The 20,899-nt window shown below is 44.1% G+C and overlaps 1 protein-coding gene across 4 annotated transcripts in view; it reads right to left on the bottom strand.

Moving 5' to 3' along the window:
* MIPOL1 (mirror-image polydactyly 1) overlaps positions 1–19,524 on the bottom strand; it is a 357,237-nt gene extending 337,713 nt beyond the window's left edge. For 3 of the 4 annotated variants that reach the window (XM_080641823.1, XM_080641824.1, XM_080641825.1), the window contains exon 1: positions 19,300–19,417. The gene's annotated coding sequence lies outside the window, so the exon portion shown is untranslated. Of the gene's footprint in view, positions 1–19,299 lie in introns of all 4 variants that reach the window. The other variant, XM_080641822.1, reaches the window with a different exon arrangement.
* Between the last annotated feature and the right edge of the window lie 1,375 nt (positions 19,525–20,899).

Raw genomic sequence — 20,899 nt, 5'->3', positions numbered from 1 at the left:
CTAATTCCCTGCACTTGAGAACATGCAGGAGGCAGCTGATGGATGATTCTCTCTCATCATTGATGTTTCTCTCTCTCCCTCTCCCTGCCTCTCTGAAATCAATATATATATATATATATATATATATATATATATATATATATATTTTTTTTAAAAAGCCCATTAGAAAAAGGCATCAACACAAAGAGTAACAATCAATAGTAACATAAGATTTTTCCTCTTAATATTTTTCTTACTTCTGTATCTCTGCATAAATTCAATACATAATTTAAGTACATTTCTCTTTATGTTGTTGATTTAAGTATAATCAATGTTACTTAATCCACTAGTCTGTAATGTCAATTCACATGAATAATAAGACTATTATAAGTCAATCTATCTATATCTATCTATATAATAGAGGAATATGCAAATTAGCCAGGACGCCATAATGTCATGACAGAACAGCAGGGACCTGAGGCTGCATGGCACCTGGCCAGGGCGAGGGATCTCAGGCCGTGCCCCCCAACCCACTGGGCTTGACAGGGGACCTCAGGCCATGCACCTCGCCCGTGGGGCTTGATGGGGGACCTCAGGCCGTGCCCCCCACCCAGAGGGACTTGACAGGGGACCTCAGGCCATATACCCCCACCCTGGCGCCGGGTCGGGGGACCTGGGGCTGCGCCCCCCACCCGGCAGGGCTTGATGGGGGACCTAAGACTGTGCCCCCCACCCAACACTGGGCTGGGGGACCTGAGGCTGTGCCCCCCACCCAGTGCTGGGCTTGGAGACCTGAGGCTGCGCACTCCACCCAGAGGGGCTTGACGGGGGGGGGGGGGGGGGCGGGCGGCTGGGTCTGGGTCTCACCCAATGGGAGTGGGGCCGGCCAGGTCTGGGTCTCCTATGTTTTCGAAGCACATGCGGATGGCGGGTGGGGACTTGACTCTAGGTCCTGCAGCGTGCCCTAGACTCTGATAGGAGGGAGATTTTCATATACATTTTACTAATTGTCTTTCATCTCTGACACTTCTATTATAGAAAAAGGGGAAATAGCAATCCTACATAATAAAAGAGCAATATGCAAATTAACAATTAACCATCACTCCGCTACACCCACAAAGCCACGCCCACAAGCCAATAAGGAGCAAATATGCAAATAAACCCAACCAAGATGGCTATGGCCACAAAGAGCAGGAGGGAGGCTTGGGTTTCCCCGGCAATGGAGGAAGCCAAGCTTTCCGCCTGCCCTTGCCAGCCTAGGCCTCCACTCAAGGCTACATAGTTTCAATGATAGAAGATACATAAATCCAAACAGAAATGGCGGCAGCCACGAAGCTGGAAAGAGCAGGAGGCTAGGGTTGCCCCTGGTGATGGAGGAAGCCAAGCTTTCCGCACACCCTGGCCAGCCCAGGCCTCCGATTAAGGCTACAAAGTTTCAATTATAGAAGATACATAAATCCCAATAGAAATGGCTGCCACCACGGAGCAAGCAGAAGGCTTGGCTCTGCTCCAGGCTACAAAGTTTCAATTGTAGGAGATAAATATACCCCAGATACCAGGGCCTCTGCTTGGGTCACCAGGGGGCATGGCCGGCCTGCAAACCACCACAGGCCCCTCACCCAGGCCGCCTCACGCCCCAAGGGAACCCCCACCCTGATCCGGGACACCCTTCAGGGCAAACCAGCTGGCCCCCACTCATGCACCAGGCCTCTATCCTATCTAATAAAAGAGTAATATGCAGATTGACCATCACTCCAACACACAAGATGGCTGCCCCCATGTGGTCAAAGATCCTGCCATCATGTGGTCAAAGATCCTGCCCCCATGTGGACACAAGATGGCCACCAAAAGATGGCCAGCAGGGGAGGGCAGTTGGGAGGGACCAGGCCTGCAAGGGAGGACAGTTGGGGGCGATCAAGTCTGCAGGGGAGGGCAGTTGGGGGTGACCAAGCCGGCAGAGGAGGGAAGTTGGGGGCGACCAGGCCTGCAGGGAAAGGCAGTTGGGAGGGACCCAGGCCTGCAGGGGATAGCAGTTGGGGGGACCAGGCCTGCAGAGGAGGGCAGTTAGGGGTAACCAGGCCTGCAGGGGAGGGCAGTTAGGGGAAAAGAGGCTGGCAGGGGAACAGTTAGGCATCAATCAGGCTGACAGGGGAGTGGTTAGGGGGTGATGAGGCTGGCAGGCAGAAGCATTTAGGGGCAATCTGGAAGGCAGGCAGGCGAGCAGTTGAAAGCCAGCAGTCCTGGATTGTGAGAGGGATGTCCGACTGCCCGGGCCTAAACGGGCAGTCAGACATCCCTCGAGGGGTCCCAGATTGGAGAGGGTACAGGCTGGGCTGAGGGACACCCCCCTCCCCCGTGCACAAATTTCGTGCACTGGGCCTCTAGTCCTATATAATAAAAGGGTAATATGTAAATTGACTGAATGGCGGAACAAGCAGTTGTAGGACATGCACTGACCACCAGGGGGCAGATGCTCAACACAGGAGCTGCCCCCAGCCTGCAGGCCCCAATTGCCTGATTGAGGCCTGCCGGCCAACCTCTTGGTCCCTTTCCCCAGTGGGCAGGCTCCAATCACCTGCTGGCAAAGGGGAACCAGAGGTGGGTGGCAGCGGAGGCAGGTGGCGCCAGGCCAAGGCCCCTACCCTGCCGGTCACCCCACACACCGAGGGCAACCAGTGGCAGGGACCGGGGCCAGTGAGCGGGCAGGACGGCCAACCTTTTGGTCCTTCCCCGCTCCCCCCTCCCAAGCCAGCAGGCTCTGATCGCCTGATGGTGAATGGGGAACTGGGGGTGGTTGGCGGTGGGGACTGGAGGCGGCTGCCAGCAGCTATGGAAGATGGCACTGACCACAGGCCAGGCCTAGGGACCATACTGTTGCATGAATTTCATGCACCCGTCCTGTAGTGTTAAAATATTTCCTCTAATTAATTCCCTTTTAATGTGCATAAATTTTGTGCACCGGGCCACTAGTATTGTAATAATGCCTAAGGATTTCATACTACTCTAATTAATATATCTAGTCCCTGTTGAACACAGTACCTTAACAAAAAAAGTATGTTTTAAATGAACAATCCAATGTAAAGATTTCTGACAAAGATGCTGGCTTATTTTGGAAACTAACATTTTCAACTTAACTTTTCTTTGTTTAGGGTGCTTATTTTATCAAATCTAATTGTCTTTAATTTTTCTTCCTTTTATATTCCATGAGAGGCTGAAAATTTGAAGTAATGTACTTGCTTTAATAAACTATTTTTAACATATTATTGCAGACTTTTGACCTGAATCATATCCCACAGGTAACCCAACACAAGTTTTCTGCTATCCTTGGTAACTGTTAGATACTCAAAGTTCTTGCTTTATTAAAATTACCATTACACCTAGACCCTAGTAATAAATCATGTATTTTGTTTATAGGAAAATAAGAAATAAAACTGTTTCCTTTTCAGTTAAGACAAGGTTGGAGTATTTTCCTACAGGAATTTTGTTCAAATATTAGAAAGGCCTCCAATTATTCAGAAATTAGGAAGCCTTAAGACAGCAAGTGAACTCAAAGATTGCTCATTCTCCCCCCAAAAATCAACCTAGAAAAACTAAAAAAGAGAGAGGCATCACAGACCCAAGGAACCAATCAAAAACTTGAAGAAATCCATGTAAGTGTCAGCTATCTTGAAGGAAGCTTGTGGGAGAGGAGGACTATAGTCCTGAGTGAAGGAAAACAGACACATGCTGAAAGACTAGGTTAGAGAATAATGTGTGTGGCTCCCGTCTCCCTCAGGTTGCCTAGGACAATTTGTGTCTGTCCCACCAATAACCAAAAACCAAAGCTGCAAGTGCCCTGAGGGCAATGTCAAGGGAGGGCAACAATTCTACTGGGTTATTGAAAGATGAGACTTGTCTTAGAACGTGTGGGCTGCTTTAATAAAAATGCCATAGACTGAATGGCTTATAAACAACAGAAATTTATTTCTCATAGTTCTAGAGCCTGGAAGTCTGAGATCAGGATGTCAGCTGGTTGAGTTCTGGTAAGAGTCCTCTTACTGCCCACTTCTCATGGAATTCTCACATGGTAGAGAGCAGAGAGGGGAAGCAAGCTCTCTTTTGACTCTAACAAGGGCACTTATCTCATTCATAAGGCTCTACCCTCCTGATATTATCACATCCTAATTATCTCCCAAAGGCTCCACATCTTAATATCACATCAGGAGTTATGGTTTCAACATATGAATGGGGGCACAAACATACTATATAATTAAAGGCTAATATGCAAATAGACCGAACGGCAGAACAACCGGTCACTATGACGTGCGCTGATCACCAGGGGGCGTGTGCGAAACACGCATTAGCTGCGGCGGGATGGTGGGGCAGGTGAGCAGGGATGCCAGACCAAGGTGGGACGCCGGTCGCTGTCATCAGGGCAAGCTTCTAGTGGTTACTGAAAATTCTTTGATCCCGTGCGCCATGGTCCCACCTGGCGCTCACACCTGCTGCTGGCGCTGGCCCTGCTCGCACCCACTGCCAGCACCAGTCCTGTTTGCACCCACAGCTGGCGCCACCATTGCTGGTGCCCAGCGCCGGTCCCAATCACTCAGCACCATCAGCAGATGCAAGCAGCGGCTGCCAGCCCTGATCGCCCCTGAGGGCTTCTCCACATCCCCCTGGTCCTTAGGGACGATCGAGGCAGCAGCCGCCGCTTGTACCTGCTGACAGCACCGGCCCCATTTGCACTCACTGCTGGTGCCAGCCCCAATCGCTCCGTGCCATCAGCGGGTGCAAGTGGGGCCGGTGCCGTCAGCACATGGGAGCAGTGGCAGTGGGAACGGGGCTGCCAGCAGACAGGGGACCAGGGGCCGCGGCAGGAGGGGCCAGGCAGGGGTGCAGAGGATGGGCCGAGACCCACCCCTGTGCCTACAGCAGCCTCGCGGCCCACAGTTCCTTTCAAGGTGCATGAATTTGTGCACTGTGCCCCTAGTCTATATAGTTAAAAGCCTAATATGCAAAGTGTCCCCTCAGGAGTTTGACCGACTGGGAGGTCGATCACTCACTGTGACATGTGCTGAACACCAGGGGGAGGCGTGGAATGAAGGGTGGCCCGGGCCGGCAGTTGGCAGCCAAGGAAGAAAGGCCCCAGCCGGCAGCCAGCAGCTGCTAGGGACTCTATCAATGCATGAATTTCATGCACTGGGCCTCTAGTTTGGTTAGTAACAAGATCTAACCATTATTTACTCTTCTAACTTTTCCCCTTCTAAACCCTAAACTTGCTGTTTTATAACCATAGCAGTTCCTATTCCTGAATGTACAGGAAAACTACACTTTCTTTATATTTGAGTCATGTGACTGAGTCGTAGTAAAACTAGTGTGAACAGAAGTGACACACCAATATGCCAATTTCAAGACTCACCTTCCAGGCATCCTATGAGATCCTATAGCCCTCTCTTCCACTCCTGCAACAACCTTGAAAATCATACTTTAAACAGTGGCATCACAAGATAGAAGGAACTCTGATCTGTAAACCAAATTCTGTATGCGTGAGAAATAAACTTGTGTTGTTTTAAGTCTCAACTTGGGGGTTATTAGGGCAACACAGCCTTTCTGATCCTAGTACACAACTTAGAGACTGCCACTTTCCCACCTCCAATTCTAACCTAGAGGAGTTCCTTATAACAACAAATGTCAATGGTGATCCTGTGGTGCTTAACTCTAAGCTCATCCAATCCCTCTCTTCCCTCTTCCAAAAATATGCACATAGTCATTCTCTCTCTCTTTCTCTCTCTCATCTCTGTGCTCTCTCTCTCTCTCTCTCTCTCTCTCTCTCTCTCTCATTCACTCACACTTCATTGTCAAATCTTAGAAAGTAACTATATTTTTATTGATTTCAGAGAGGAAGAGGGAAAGAGAGATAGAAACATTAATGATGAGAGAGAACTATTGATTGGCTGCCTCCAGCATGCCCCCCAATTAGAGATCGAGCCCAAAACCCAGGCATGTGCCCTTTACTGGAATCGAACCTGGGACCCTTTAGTCCACAGGCCGATGCCCTATCCACCAAACCAAACCAGCTAGGACGTAACTAGCTATTTTTAACTACTTAAAAGTAACAGGAAACATATCCTATATAATAAAGAGCTAATATGCTAATTATACCAAACAGCAGAACAACTGTCTGGACATCTTCCGGATGACCATCCAGACGACCTTCTGGACAAAGCCTGGGCTGCGAGGGCCTGCCAAGGCAGCCTGGGCTGCGAGGGCTGGCTGAGGCTGTGAGGGGCTGCGAGGGCCTGCGAGGGCTGGCTGAGGCTGTGAGGGGCTGCGAGGGCCTGAGAGGGCTGGAAGGGGCTGTGAGGACCAAGCCCTTGCACGAATTTCATGCATCAGTCCTCTAGTTTCTATATAATTACTTACTTTCCAATCTTTGGACAACTCATTTAGAAGATCATAAAGGGCTTAAAATCATTATTTCCTTTAAAACAAATACACTGGTTATACTCTGACCACAATAAACCCTAGAAGTCAGAGCTGATCCAATATTTACATCAAACAATACTGAATTCTTGAATCTGTAGAGATTACTACTGAAAGAAAATAAAAAAGAGATATAATTCTAGGCACTGTCCAAATAACCACAGCCTATGGAAAATAGTCCAGAATACACTAAAACAAAAGTAGAAAGAAGAGAAGAAAAAGATCACCACTTATATTCACTACCAAAACATAAAATATTCTTAAAATCTTAGTGTGGTAGCTTTGTCATTTTTGTTTTACATATTTATACTAGAGGCCCAGTGCATGGATTTGTGCACCGGTTGATCTCTCAGCCTGGCCTACAGGGATTGGGTCAAAACCAGCTCTCTGACATTCCCCGAGGGGTCCCAGATTGCGACAGGACAGTTTTACAGTGACACACCCAGAATCGGGCTCCTTCCTCTCTGGTTCCAGGTGCGCCACTGGAGAACTGCAGGTACCAAGTCACCACAGCTCGGCAGCTCCTGTGTTGAGCATCTGCCCCTTGGTGGTCAGTGCGCATCAAAGCTAGCAGTCGGAGCATCTGCCCCCTGGTGGTCATTGCGTGTCATAGCTACTGGCGAGTCGGCTGGTCGCTTAGGCTTTTATATACTACTAGAGGACCGGTGCATGAAATTCGTGCACAGGGAGGGTGTCCCTCAGCCCGGCCTGCACCCTCTCCAATCTGGGACCTCTTGAGGGATGTCCGACTGCCGGTTTAGGTCTGATCCCTGTGGAATCGTGCCTAAACCGGCAGTCGGACATCCCTCTCACAATCCGGGACTGCTGGATTCTAACCGCTCACCTGCCTGCCTGCCTGATTGCCCCTAACCACTCCCCTGCTGGCGTGATTGACGCCTACCTGCTCTCCTGCCAGCCCGATCACCCCCAACTGCTCTCCCCAGCCGGTCCAATTGCCCCCTAACTACTCCCCTGCCAGCCTGATTGACACCTAACTGCTCCCTTGCTGGCCTGATCACCCCCAACTGCCCTCCCCTGCCAGCTCAATCACCCCCAACTGCCCTCCCCTGCTGGCCTGATCACCCCCAACTGCCCTCCCCTTCTGGCCTGATTTCCCCCAACTGCCCTCCCCTGCCAGCCTGGTCGCACCCAAATGCCCTCCCCTGCAGGCCTGATCACCCACAACTGCCCTCCCCTGCTGGCCATCTTGTGGCGGCCATCTTGTGATGACGTGAGGGTGGCCATCTTGTGGCGGCCATATTGTGATGATGTCACGTGAGGGCATGATGCCACCTAGGCTTTTATTATATAGGATATAGATAGGTGTAATATAAATACTACAAATACTTGATTTTTTGTACTATCATAAACATTTTTTGAACCACTTTAATAGTAGTTTAATATTCCATTGATGACAATATTATAGTTTTCTGTTATGAATAGCACTGGAAGGAACATCTTTATGGCAGCTTTTTATAATCCCATTAGCATGAATTGTGGCAATGTTAAAAACTAGTCTAAATTTTTATCTACTAATAAGCAAATAATATGGTCCTTTGTTTTTCATAAAGTACTACCTAAAATTAAGAACATATTTTAAAAGATCAACTATTTTGAAAAATTTTAGTGCAAGTAATTTCTCTAATATTTAAGGTGTATTACTACACATAGACAAAACCCACCAGTAAGTAATCATGTGGCAAAATGTTCTAAATGAGATATTAATTCTAAGATGGTTAACAAACAAAAACATAGGCATTTATAGGTATAAACTTAGATTTTAATTTAAATGGAGATAAATTAACCATTTGCATGAAATAAAGACAATAGAAATTAAGCCACTGAAATCCTAAACTGAGTTTCTTACCAGTGAAGAATGACAAAGAAACTCAGACAGTGAGTTTTTGTATATGAACTTCCTAAGCTACAGTTCCCTTACCCAAATGAATTAGAATAATCTTGCCCACTGTGCCAGCTCATGCCACTGAATAAAATGTTCTACTTTGGGATATCATAAGCTATATCACACAATATCTGCAGCTCCCATGCTGGTAATAAGCTATTTGACATAAATTAAGGAAATGGCTTCAATTTACATTAAATTTAAAAGATAATTAAAGTACTAATTAGTTTAAAGACATGCTGCTTGAATAAGTCATACTTCAGAAAATATTTCATTAAAAAGAAGGAATTTAAACATTTTAAAAAATTTCAAGTTACATGTATAGGGTTGAGACTTAATGCAAAACAGCATTTCACACTCCAAACAGCATCTATAGAAATTACCATTCAAATATCACCCAAGTAGAATAATAATGCAAAAAGTTTTCTAATTATGTAAGGAACACTTTTATCATTGTACCTTAACATAAAATTACATGATCTCAGGTCATAATTTATAAATCATACTTCCTAAGATCAAAACATTATTTAAAATAAATGAATACATAAATTAAATACACACCATAGGGGAGGGAAAACTTTTTCTCAATCCTCTTAAAATCCCTGGCTGGACATGAATATTAAACTGACAACAAAGATTAACAGGAGAAAAGCATTAACATTTATTTAATGTAAGTTTTATGTGACAAAGGAAACTTCACAAGGAATAAAGACCCAAGAAATGGTTAAGCCTGAGCCTTTTTATACTATGTCTGATGAAAAGTGGAAAGTCCTGGAAAACGTGATAGGACAAAGGATATAGGAGCCAAGAGTAGTAAACTGGGGGAAACATAGCAAGGCCTGTTTCTTTGAGTTCCTCTAAGGAACCTTATCCCTCTGTCTTTGGACATGAGGATGCTTCTTCCCTCTGGGTACATGGAGGGCACCTCTCATGTAAGGGTCATATATGAAGTGCTTCAAGGAGAAGAGAGAGGCTAGAGAGTCCTCCTTGCACTTGCCATTTCTCAAATTTCTTCAGCCTAAAACGTTATATCACCTTGTGTACATGTTCTGAATGCTATCAACACAAAATGAAAAAAAATCCTACAAATTACCCTTCCTTCATTATGTATTATCCTATATAATAAAAGTCTAATATGCTAAGTGTCTGGTCAACCCGTCAGCCATTCAACCAATCAAAGCGTAATATGCTAATGATATGCTAAGGCTGCTCAACTGCTCACTATGACGTGCACTGACCACCAGGGGGCAGATGCTCCGACTGGTAGGTTAGCTTGCTGCTGGGGTCCGGCCAATTGGCACTGAGCAAGACAGACTGGACACGCCCTGGAGCCCTCCCACAGTACCTCCTCTGCTGGCCAACCTCCTGCATCCCTCCCTGGCCCTGATCATGCACTGGTGGGGTCCCTCAGCCTGGCCTGTGCCCTCTCACAATCTGGGACCCCTCAGGGGATATCAGAGAGCCAGTTTCGGCCTGATCCCGCAGGCCAGGCTGAGGGACCCCACCGGGCCTCTAGCCTATATAATAAGAGCCTAAGTGACAGTTACAGCACAATGATTGGAACAACTGGTCTCTACGGTGCGCACTGACCACCAGGGGGCAGACGCTCAATGCAGGAGCTGCCCCCTGGTGGTCAGTGCGCTCCCACAGCGGGAGCGCCACTCAGCCAAAAGCCGGGCTCATGGCTGGCGAGCGCAGCTGCCACAGTGGGAGCCTCTCCCGACTCCACAGCAGCAGGCGCAACGGGCCAGGATGAGCATGAGTGATGCTCAGCCCCGATTTGGGCTCCTCCCTGGTCGCCTGCCATTTAGCACACTGCTACATCCCCCGAGGGGTCCTGGATTGCGAGAGTGCGCAGGCTAGGCTGAGCGACCCTCCCTCCCAGTGTACGAATTTCGTGCACTGGGCCTCTAGTTTAGTATAATAGAGCACAGTGAGCAAAGCATACAAGTACTAATCAAAAGAAAGTAGTTATATTAATATCAAACAAAATAAAACAAGAAGTATTACCAAGACTAAAGAAGTACATTGAAGTGTTTTTTCTCTAACAAGACATAAATAATCCCAATATATAAGTACTTAACAAGTCTCAAAATCATCAATCATATGATGAAAAATCATCAGACAAATCCCTAGTTATAGTTGGAAACTTCATTATATCTCTCTCAGCAATCAGGAGAATAAGCATCCAGAAAAATCAGCAAAGATATAGAAGACTCAGTATATCAATCAATTTGAACTAACTGACATTTAGAAAACCTAACATGGCAGAATACACAATTTTTTCAAGTGCACATGGCACATTTACCAGAAATGACTCTATTCTGGTCCATAAAACAAACCTCAACATATTTATAAAGACTGAAATTTTACAAATTATGTTCTCTTACTACAACAGAAACAAACTAGAAGTTTGTAACAGAAAGGTATCTCAAAAATCCTCAAACACTTCTAAATAACCTATGGTTCAGCCCTGGCAGGTGTGGCTCTGTTGGTTGGGCATCGTCCTGTGTACCAAAAGGTTGCCGGTTGGATTCCTAGACAGGGCACATGCCTGGGTTTCAGGTTCAATCCCTGGCATGCAGGAGGCAGCTGATTATTGTCTCACTCTCACATCGATGTTTCTCTTTCTCCCTCTCCCTTCCTCTCTCTCTAAAATAATAATTTTTAAAAATCTTAAAAGAAAGAAAAGAATTATTCTTTAAAGCTTTGAAATAACTGCAACACTCTTCTACCAGATGATAATGCTGGTCAAGAAGGCAGATGCTGGCATATTCATTTAATTATTTTATTTAGGTAGCCTATTTTTGTTTTCTTTCTGGAAATGTTCAGATTTTTTTCCTTCATTATTGGTGTTGTTTAATTTTACAAAAATGTACAGGTACCTTTCTGTTTTGTTTTGTATTGTTTTGTTTTAATACTGAGCACTCTGAAACAGAAACATAGAATGCTATGCATCTGGTGTTTAATGAGGGTTGTTTTGGTTGGGGTTATAGAACTTAAGATAATGTTTTGCTGTCACCTTTTTATTTATTTACTAGAGGCCCGATGCACAAAATTCATGCAAGAGTAGGCCTTCCTTCCCCCGGCTGCTGGCACCAGCTTCCCTCTGGCACCCGGGACCCGGGCTTCCCTCCAGCCGCAGGCAGGCACGTGGGACCTGGGCTTCCCTTGCAGCCCCGGCTTTGTCCAGAAGGACATCCGGTCTAATTAGCATATTACGCTTTTATTATTATAGATATTGCTTGAAAGAGTTCATAATGAACACATATTTTTTTTAAATAACTATGCCATTTATATATATAAAGAGCCAGGGTCCGTAACATCCAAAACAACTGAAGGGATGACTGAACACAAGGCTGCGCATGCAGCAAACTCGGGTGGGCAGGTACTGGTGAGTGGGCCGAACTGCTGACCTCTTGGAGAGAGAGGTGGGGTTGATCAGCAGCTGCCATGGCTGCAGGAGAGGCCCGGAGAGAGAAGTAGGGTCTGATCTGCAGCCTCCATGGCAACTGCTGATCAGCCCTTGCCTCTCTCTCTCTCCGAGAGGTCAGCAGTTCAGCACCCTCGCCAGCAGCCTGGGGCAGCTGCTGATCAGCCCCGCCTCTCTGATCAGGCCCAGAGACGTTGACTGGCATAGAAACCAATCAAACAGAACCAAATCTGGATGAACTGCAAGGAGCCAATGGCTACCTAGGAGGTGGAGCTTTTGATGCTGACTGGCATAGAAACCAACCAATCAGAACCAAATCTGGATGAACTGCAAGGAGCCAATGGCTACCTAGGAGGTGGAGCTTTTGATGCTGACTGGCATAGAAACCAACCAATCAGAACCAAATCTGGGTGAACTGCGAGGAGCCAATGGCTGCTTAGAAGGCGGAGCTTTTGACGCTGACTGGCATAGAAACCGACCAATCAGAACCTAATCTGGGTGAACTGCGAAGGCAGAACCTAAGGTGGGGGCTGAGGAGGGGTTTTAAGGGCAACAGCTGTTTGGTGTAAGGTGTAAGAAAGCAGTTCAATTTTTTAATGACCAGTTTGGCAGTAAAGTGCATATGGCTGGCTATCAGTCCAGATATAGGGATTATGTATTTTTGTCTGCCAAGAGCATCTCCTCCTGCTGAAAAAGGATTCCACTTCCTCATTTAAGCAATCCTATCCTATATAATCTATCTATACTAATAAAAGGGTCAACCAGCCATCTTCTGGACATCTGACTTCCAGACAAAGCCATGGTGGTGGGGGCTGAGGCAGAGGCAGTTAGGGGCAATCAGGCCAGCAGGGGTGGGCAGTTGGGGGTGAGATCAGGCCAGCAGGGGGTTAGGGGCAATCAGGCTGGCAGGGGAGGGCAGTTGGAAGGGAGAGCAGTTGGGGGCAAGATCAGGCCGGCAGGGGAGGGCTGTTGGGGGTGAGATCAGGCCGGCAGGGAAGGGCAGTTAGGGGCAATCAGGCAGGCAGGCAGAGGCAGTTAGGGGTGATCAGGCAGGCAGGCAGGTGAGCAGTTAGGAGCCAGCAGTTCCAGATTGCGAGAGGAATGTCCAACTGCCTGTGGGATCGGGCCTAAACCAGCAATCGGACATCCCCCAAGGGCCCCTGATTGGAGAGGGTGCAGGCTGGGCTGAGGAAACAATAACCCCCCCCCCCCGTGCACGAATTTTGTGCACCAGGCCACTAGTAAAAAATAAAAAGAATGGCCCACAATTTTAACTAAAGAAATAAACATACAAACTTTGATTTTATCCTTCTAATTCTAGAAACCTATGTTCTAGCAAAGGGTACAAACATATATATACAAGAATATAAACTGTGGTGCTGTTTATATTAAAAATTATAAATAGCACAAACATCTACCAATTCGGGCCTGGTTAAACACACTATAGTACATAAATACTATAAACTCTATGCATGTGTATATTGACACAGAAATATGTATAAACTATCCTCTATAATAATAAAAGCGTAAAATGCTAATTAGACCAGACATCCTTCTGGACAACCTTCTGAACGGAACTGAGGCTGCGAGGGAAGCCCAGGTCCTGGGTGCCTGCCAGCGGCCAAAGGGAAGCCCAGATTCTGGGTGCCAGAGGGAAGCTGGTGCCAGCAGCTGGGGGAAGGAAGGCCTACTCTTGCACGAATTTCATGCATTGGGCCTCTAGTATATAATAAAAGGCTAATATGCAAATCGACCAAACGGCGGAATGACCGATCGCTCTGACGCACACTGACCACCAGGGAGCAGACATTCAATGAAGGAGCTGCCCCCTGGTGGTCAGTACACTCCCACAGGGGGCGTGCCGCTCAGTCAGAAGCCAGGCTCACAGCTGGCGAGTGCAGCGGTGGTGGCGGGAGCCTCTCCTGCCTCTGCAGCAATGCTAAGGATGTCCGACTGATGGCTTAGGCCCGCTCCCCTAATCCGTCAGTAGGACATCTCCCAAGGGCTCCTGGACTGCGAGAGGGCACAGGCTGGGCTGAGGGACCCCCCTGAGTGCATGAATTTCATGCACCGGGCCTCTAGTGATTAAATAAAAAGGGATAGTTATAAACTAATAAAATATAATCATTATTATATTAAGAAAATAAAAAGCATACAAAACTATATGTTTAGATACATATACACATGAAAGAAAATGCAAAAAGGTCTGAAAAGATACATTCCAGGATGCAAAAGTCTCTACAACAACCACTAAAAGAATGGTAAATGTATAATTTCCAAAGAAACAGAGGGTAATAATAGAATAATGCAAAATAGGAATGGATTAAATGATCCAAATACTAAATGTTTCAATTGTAAAACAAAGATGTCATGCTGATTTTTAAAAATCCAATTCTATGCACACATTAACCAAAAGAAGGCTGACAAAGCTATATCAAAATCAGAAAGAGGTCACAGCTTGGAGAAGACTCAGGAAACATGACAACTAAATACAACATGAAACCTGGACTAGGTCCCAGAACAGAAAAAGAACACTAGTGGAAAAACTAGCGAAGTCTGGATAAAGTGTATAATTTAGTGAATAGTATTATAACAATATTAACTTCTTGGTTTTGATCATTGTACTATGATTATGCATTAACATCAGAACTAAAGTGAAGGGTTTACAGGAACTTTCTGTACTATTTTTGCAACATTTTGGTGAGTCTAAAATTATTTCGAAATGAAAAGTTTATTTAAAAAATCAGACTGAACTTTAAAACAAAAAGCATTACTAGAGATTTAAAAAAAGAACTTATTAATGGGGAAAAACAGTTCAATTCATTGGAAGACAGACCAATTATAAAGCTATATGCTTCTAATAATATGACCTCATAATAAATAAATCAAAAAATTAACAGAACTACAGGGGGGAACAGAATTCACAATTATACAAGTAAATTTAACACACAGTAAATTGTCAATAATTGTCAATCAATTACCCACACATAAATCTGTAAGGGAAGAGATTTTCACAAAGGGCCAACCCTCCTCAAGTCTTTGACAGGTGGGTCTCTAACCAGGTAAACTCATAACAGGACAGCCGGCTTGATCGAAGTGAACAAGCAAGAGTGCCAGCAAAAAAGAAGTTGCAGCCCTAACTGGTTTGGCTCAGTGGATAGAGCATCGGCCTGCGGACTCAAGGGTCCCAGGTTCGATTCCAGTCAAGGACATGTACCTTGGTTGCGGGCACATCCCCAGTGGGGGGTGTGCGGGAGGCAGCTGATCCATGTTTCTCTCTCATCGATGTTTCTAACTCTCTGTCCCTCTCCCTTCCTCTCTGTAAAAAATCAATAAAATATATTTTTAAAAAAAAGAAGTTGCAGTCTTTTGTAATCTAATCTTTTAAGTGACACTGACGATTTTTGCCATATTCTTTTAGAAGTGAGCCTCTAGATCCAGTCTACCTTCAGGGAAAAGGATTACATAAGAATGTGAATACCAGGATTATTTTAGAAGGCTGCCTATCACAAGTAGTATAATGGAAAAAGCAACTGGGATACAAGTTAGGAGAACCGGATTTTAGTAACTATGTGACTAAATACAACATCTCAAGGCATCAGTGTTTTCACTGAAAAAAAAAAAAAAAAAAAAAAAAAAAACTGAGGGTAGCCAGAATGACTTCCATGGTCATTTAAATTCTAAGTTCTAAATTTTGTGCTTCCCTATTGTGTCTTTAGGAAAGGATTATTATTAGAGACAATTGGTCAAAATGCCTCATTTTACAAAAGAAAGCCAGTTCCAGGAAAGGTTAACACAGAGAGATAGTAAGCCATACTTACTCTGCTCTTATGCCTAGTGCTCATTCACTATAAGCCACTGCTTTTGCAATGAATGCCCTAAAACAGCACTATCCTCTCCTTAAGTCTTAAAATCCATTAAATTAAAAAGGAAGAAAGGATAATACAGTACTAACAAGAGCAATAAGAATTGATTAATGTTGTTCGTTATCTCTTTTTTTCTCATTAACCTTAAAGCTATCTCTGTAGGTGGCATGTGAGAAGAAAATGAGCTATCCTCTGCCCATCTCAGTCACAGGGATCTGGACATTTTAGTAATAACATTATTTGCTGGAAGTAAAGCATAAAAGCAACAGATAATAGATAATAGTAGAGAAAGACTTTAAACAAAGTAAACCTATATGAAGTATCTAAAAATAGAAATTGCAACCAGGAAAGGCAAATTCTGTTCCCCATTGTGATGCAGGCAATGTTCAGGGAGTAGGTACTCTAGGAAGCTCATGACAGCGACTGGACTGACAGATATATCCTTATTCATACAGATGCACCAATCAGGGTCTAGTGCCACTCAACATTTATACTGCATAAATACCCTCTTTGTTCCTATATGTGGTCAGGAGCCAAGAGGGCAGGGGAAATTCACTTGTTAGAAAATCCCCTCTGCAGCACATACCCTTTACCAGCCATAATAATTTGTTTTTTTGTGTGTGTTCTTTTTTAATATATTTCTTTATTGATTTCAGAGAGGAAGGAAGAGGGAGAGAAGATAAAAACATCAATGATGAGAGAGAATCACTGATCGGCTGCCTCCTGAACGCCTCCTACTGGGGATCGAGCCCACAACCGGACATGTGCCCTTGGCCAGAATCGAACCTGGGACCCTTCAGTCCGCAGGCCGATGTTCTATCCAGTTATAATAATTTGTAATAACTCCAACTCTGGTTCAAGAAGTGCAGTAAAAACATTGCATATAAGTACAATTGTTTTGTGTGGCAATTATAAAGCAGAGGTATTTACCAAGTATACTAGTCAAATTATGTGTGTATGCATATATATATATACGAATATATAAATGCATAATTGTGTCCAGAATTTCTGTTTAAGAAAGGCTTAAGGATAGCAGTGGGTTGTTGATGATAGAAGCCAATGCCTAGTAGTTTATCTTAAATCTGTGTTTGTATAACAATCAAGTAAGACTGATAAAATTCAATTATCCATATAAAAGAAAAATTACATTGATGGAGATTACCTGCAAGCTTCTCATTAGTTTTAGCATATATCTAAATATACACCTAAATTCACTTCTATAAACCACCTAAAAAAGAAAGTGTTAGCTTAAAATGTTACATAGGCTGAAACAGTATTCAAAGAAAGTGATACTTGTGAAAGTTTTTTGATACTTTTGGTACAGAGTGAAAAAAAGTATTTTAATAGTATTTTATGCTTTTTAAAACTTTTTATCCAGAACTGTCTGGATAGTTACCCTTTCCCTAGCCTTTTATGCGATATCAAAGAAGGCTATGTCTCCTTTCTTTTCTCACTTCTTACCTCTCTTTTGTTCCTCAGTTTTCAAGGGATGGGAGAAAGGAAAAGAGCAATAAGAACAATTTAAAGAAGTCTCAAATCAGTCTCTAATTAGTCTTGAGGTAAAACTGGTAAAAAGCAAAGAAAGGATGTTCAGGGATTTAAAATTTAACCATAAAATACTACACACATTACTTAATACTATTTATGTATTTATACTTGTCCAATATAATCTATCTCAGTTAAAGATTTCACCACCATCGATGAAAAGATTAAAGAATCATTTCTGAACATTTTTCCACATAGCAAAGGTTAGAAAACTATGAAACAAGAAAGGAGGGAGGGAGACAGGCAGGCAAGCAAACAGGCAGGCAAAAAAGGAAAGAAGGAAGGAAAGCCTAAAATACAGGCAGCCCTAGAGTCACCAAGTACTGCTTTAACTGAAACTCTACAAAACAAAGACTGCCTATATTTACTATCTCGCTCTTTACATAAAATGTGATGACCTCTTCAATAAAAGATATCCAAATGGCCAATAAACACATGAAGAGGTGTTAAATATTATTAGTCATTAGGGAAATCAGGGGAAAACCCCAATGTGATATCACTATATCTACCAAAATGGCTAAAATAAATAAGAATACTAAGTGTTGTAAGCTTTTGGAGGAGCCAGAATTCTCAAACATTGCTAAAAAGTAGTGTTACTTAACACAATTAATTTGAAAAACTTTTTGGTAGTTATACCAAAAATACATACCTGCATATTCTATAATACAGCCATTTAACCAGTGTGTTAATCTCCAAAATTCATTATATGTTAATGTATACATACGTTCACCAAAATACTTATAAAAATGCCCATAGCAGTCCTATTGGTAATAGCCAAAACCTGGTTAGAATACCATACAGCATAAGAAAAAACAAACTACCGCTACATAACTGTATAAATCTCACAAATACAATATGGGCAAAGTGATACACAAAGGACTATATACTGTATGATTCCATTTACATAAGTAAATAATAGATAAATTCATAGATGATGTTAAAAATCAAGATAATGGTTATCTCTGGAAATAGGCACAAAGTGGGCCTTCCAGGAGGCAAGTAATGCTTTTTCTTGATCCAGGTACTGGATATACTTTGTGAAAATTCAGCGAGCTGTACACTTATGATTCATGCACTTTTCTGGAGGTCTATTGCTTTAAAAATTAATACACAAAAAAACTGTATAAACTCTGTCTTTGAGGGACAATTGTGTACATCTCCTATTCACTTTTCTGACTTGCTATCATCTCTCACCAATGTGATATCTTTAATTCCTGTTATCTAATATAGAGGTCAGCTTTGCTTTCATTAATATTCTTGGTATACTGTTGCATAGAATTCCCAAATGAAAATGTAGCTTAGTTTCACACTAGATTCCCAAGGAGAAACTTTGACAAGCCAACACCCTGTGATGGTATATTAAAATTATCTGGGGAAGAAAGGGAAACCTCCATGAAATGTAATTTTGTTTGGCCCTTTGTTTTGGTTTACCTTTGCCTACTAATTACGATGATTTAATTTCCACAAAAAGTTCAAATGAGCTTTTCAAAAAGTCGATTCTTGTGGAAAGTTTTTCTTTCTACTTTCCTGTGTATTAATGCTGTTATCTTGTGTTTATCCAGTTCCTTCCATCCATGGAGCTTAAAGTACTTCACAAATTCTGTAGGGTGATGTCATCGTCCAGTTAGAGAAATTTGGGCCAAGAAACATTGTGATTCAAAAAATATGCAAACAGTACTTTTCTAAGGAATGATTCAGTGTACCTAAAGAAGCTCCGCATTCTTTGCCGAAAGTTACAAGTGTTAGAAATGAAATACGAAACGATTAAGTGACTCTCAAGGGCACAGGGTCCATCAGGACTCTACCCTCTAACTCGCTGCCACTTAAGGGAAATATACAAAAATCTACACCCTTGAATGAAATGCTAACTCTTCTAATGGGAAAATAAGTGAAGATGCCTAGATCGTACCCAGAGAGACGACCTGTGGACCCCCAAGAGGCTGACCTTCCAGAGAGCCCCTTCACTCCGGCCGCACGGGGCCAACATTCCCGGGGTGCAGATCCCGCGCCGCCCCTTCACCTTCTCCGAGGAGACCGCGGCGGGATTTGCAGGCGGTTCTAAGCCCACCATTCCGCTCCGCGCGCCCTACCCTCCCAGCAAACCCGTTTACCTGAGATGAGACCGTACCCGCCCCGAGCCGACTCCGGGCGCTCGCCCCGAGTTTCTGGGGCCTGACACACAGCCGCCCGCCAGCCAATCGCGGCTCACTGGCCGGGCTCTCCCGCGCGAGGAGGTGCGCGCACCCGCAAACCATGGGGCGGGGCGCAGCGGAGGGAGCTAGCGCACAGCTCGCGGGGCCCTCGGGGAACCGAGCCCAAGGCGCTCCCGATAGGGCAGACGGGGCGCACCGGGCATGCGCGTGCCGCGCGCCGGTGCCGCGGGGCGGGGTCTCCCGGGGAGAAGAGGGAGCGAGCTGGGCAAGTCCTCAGAGGAGTTTGGAGACCAAAGGAGGCGGTCCTAGTAGTCTTCCGGGGCCGCTCCCCGCGGGGCTGCGGTTGTCCGGGCCCAGACGACCGGCGCGATCTGCGAAAGCAAAATATTGAACATATTGTCCGCACAAAACCCCATCGGGTTAGAGGAGGAAAACCGCGTGGTTAAAAACGCGTCCTCTGGCCTCCTGGGGAGCGTTGCCTAGTCTCCACGGGAGCGGGTGGGATCGGGGTTTCCTGTTCTGTTTGTATGTGGGTCGAGGTGAGGGGAGAGTGCTATTGCGACGCCGGGACACGAGAGAGGGGCGTGTGGCGAATTGTAAGTTGGAAGAAAAGGGCCAAAGTGGGCTCCAGCTGGGTGAGCGAAAGCGGTCCAAGTGTTTCGACCAAAAGTTAGTGTAACCTTTTTGACTTACGTACTAGAAAGAGCTCTGGATGCCAACGTTCATTATGTGGATTCCTTAAGACAAAATGTTGAACCTTCCAGAATTAAACAAACAAAAAAAGACTTCAGTTCGTGTACCTCCGTGTTGAAACAAGGAATGGCTGGCATAATTAATTAGCTGTTAGTAATTCAAATATGGTTCTCTGGTTCTCCAGATTAGTATTGTTTGTATAAATGTCACGTTAACTCCTTCAAACACCAAATATTTTATTTTATTCATTCAGACATCAAGTATGTATTGAGCACATACAAAGTGCCAGGTTCTGGGTGTTAGATAATAAGCAATAATAATTTCTACAGATAATACGCATAATATGAAGTGTAGGCAGTTTCCCAAATTAGTGGTTAAAGTTAATGAAAGAAACTTAAACTTTAGTATGTGTAAAAATGGGAGTGAATAAATTAAACATGAAAAAGTTGTATGTAAATTAGTTGGAACATAATAGGTTATAAAATTCACAAACTGTTATATTGTAACGAGTAGATATTGTTCTGAAGAGGTTTGATACAGAATAAACTTTGAAATGCATTTTTTCTTTAATTTAGTCAAGGTTTGAATTAGGTATTTATAGACACCAAGTACCATAAAAATATATAAAACCAAAAGAGGACTGGGATAATTTGTCAGAGTAGATGGGAAAGGCACTCCAGTCTGGAACAATGACTTATGAAAAGGTTTAGGACCAATTCAAATTATGTGTTAAAAAAGGAAAAAAGAAAAAGGAGGGAAAGTTGCTTCTCCTAGCTAAGGAATAACAAGAAATAAGTGAGAATAATGACCACAAGAAAATTCAAATGAATTTATATGTTAAATTTAGAGAAAGTGATTATACTAT

Source organism: Plecotus auritus, assembly GCF_963455305.1.
Source record: "Plecotus auritus genome assembly, chromosome: 1".
Taxonomy (NCBI): domain Eukaryota; kingdom Metazoa; phylum Chordata; class Mammalia; order Chiroptera; family Vespertilionidae; genus Plecotus; species Plecotus auritus.
Note: the sequence above shows the minus strand (reverse complement) of the source record. Positions and strands in the feature narration are given on the sequence as shown.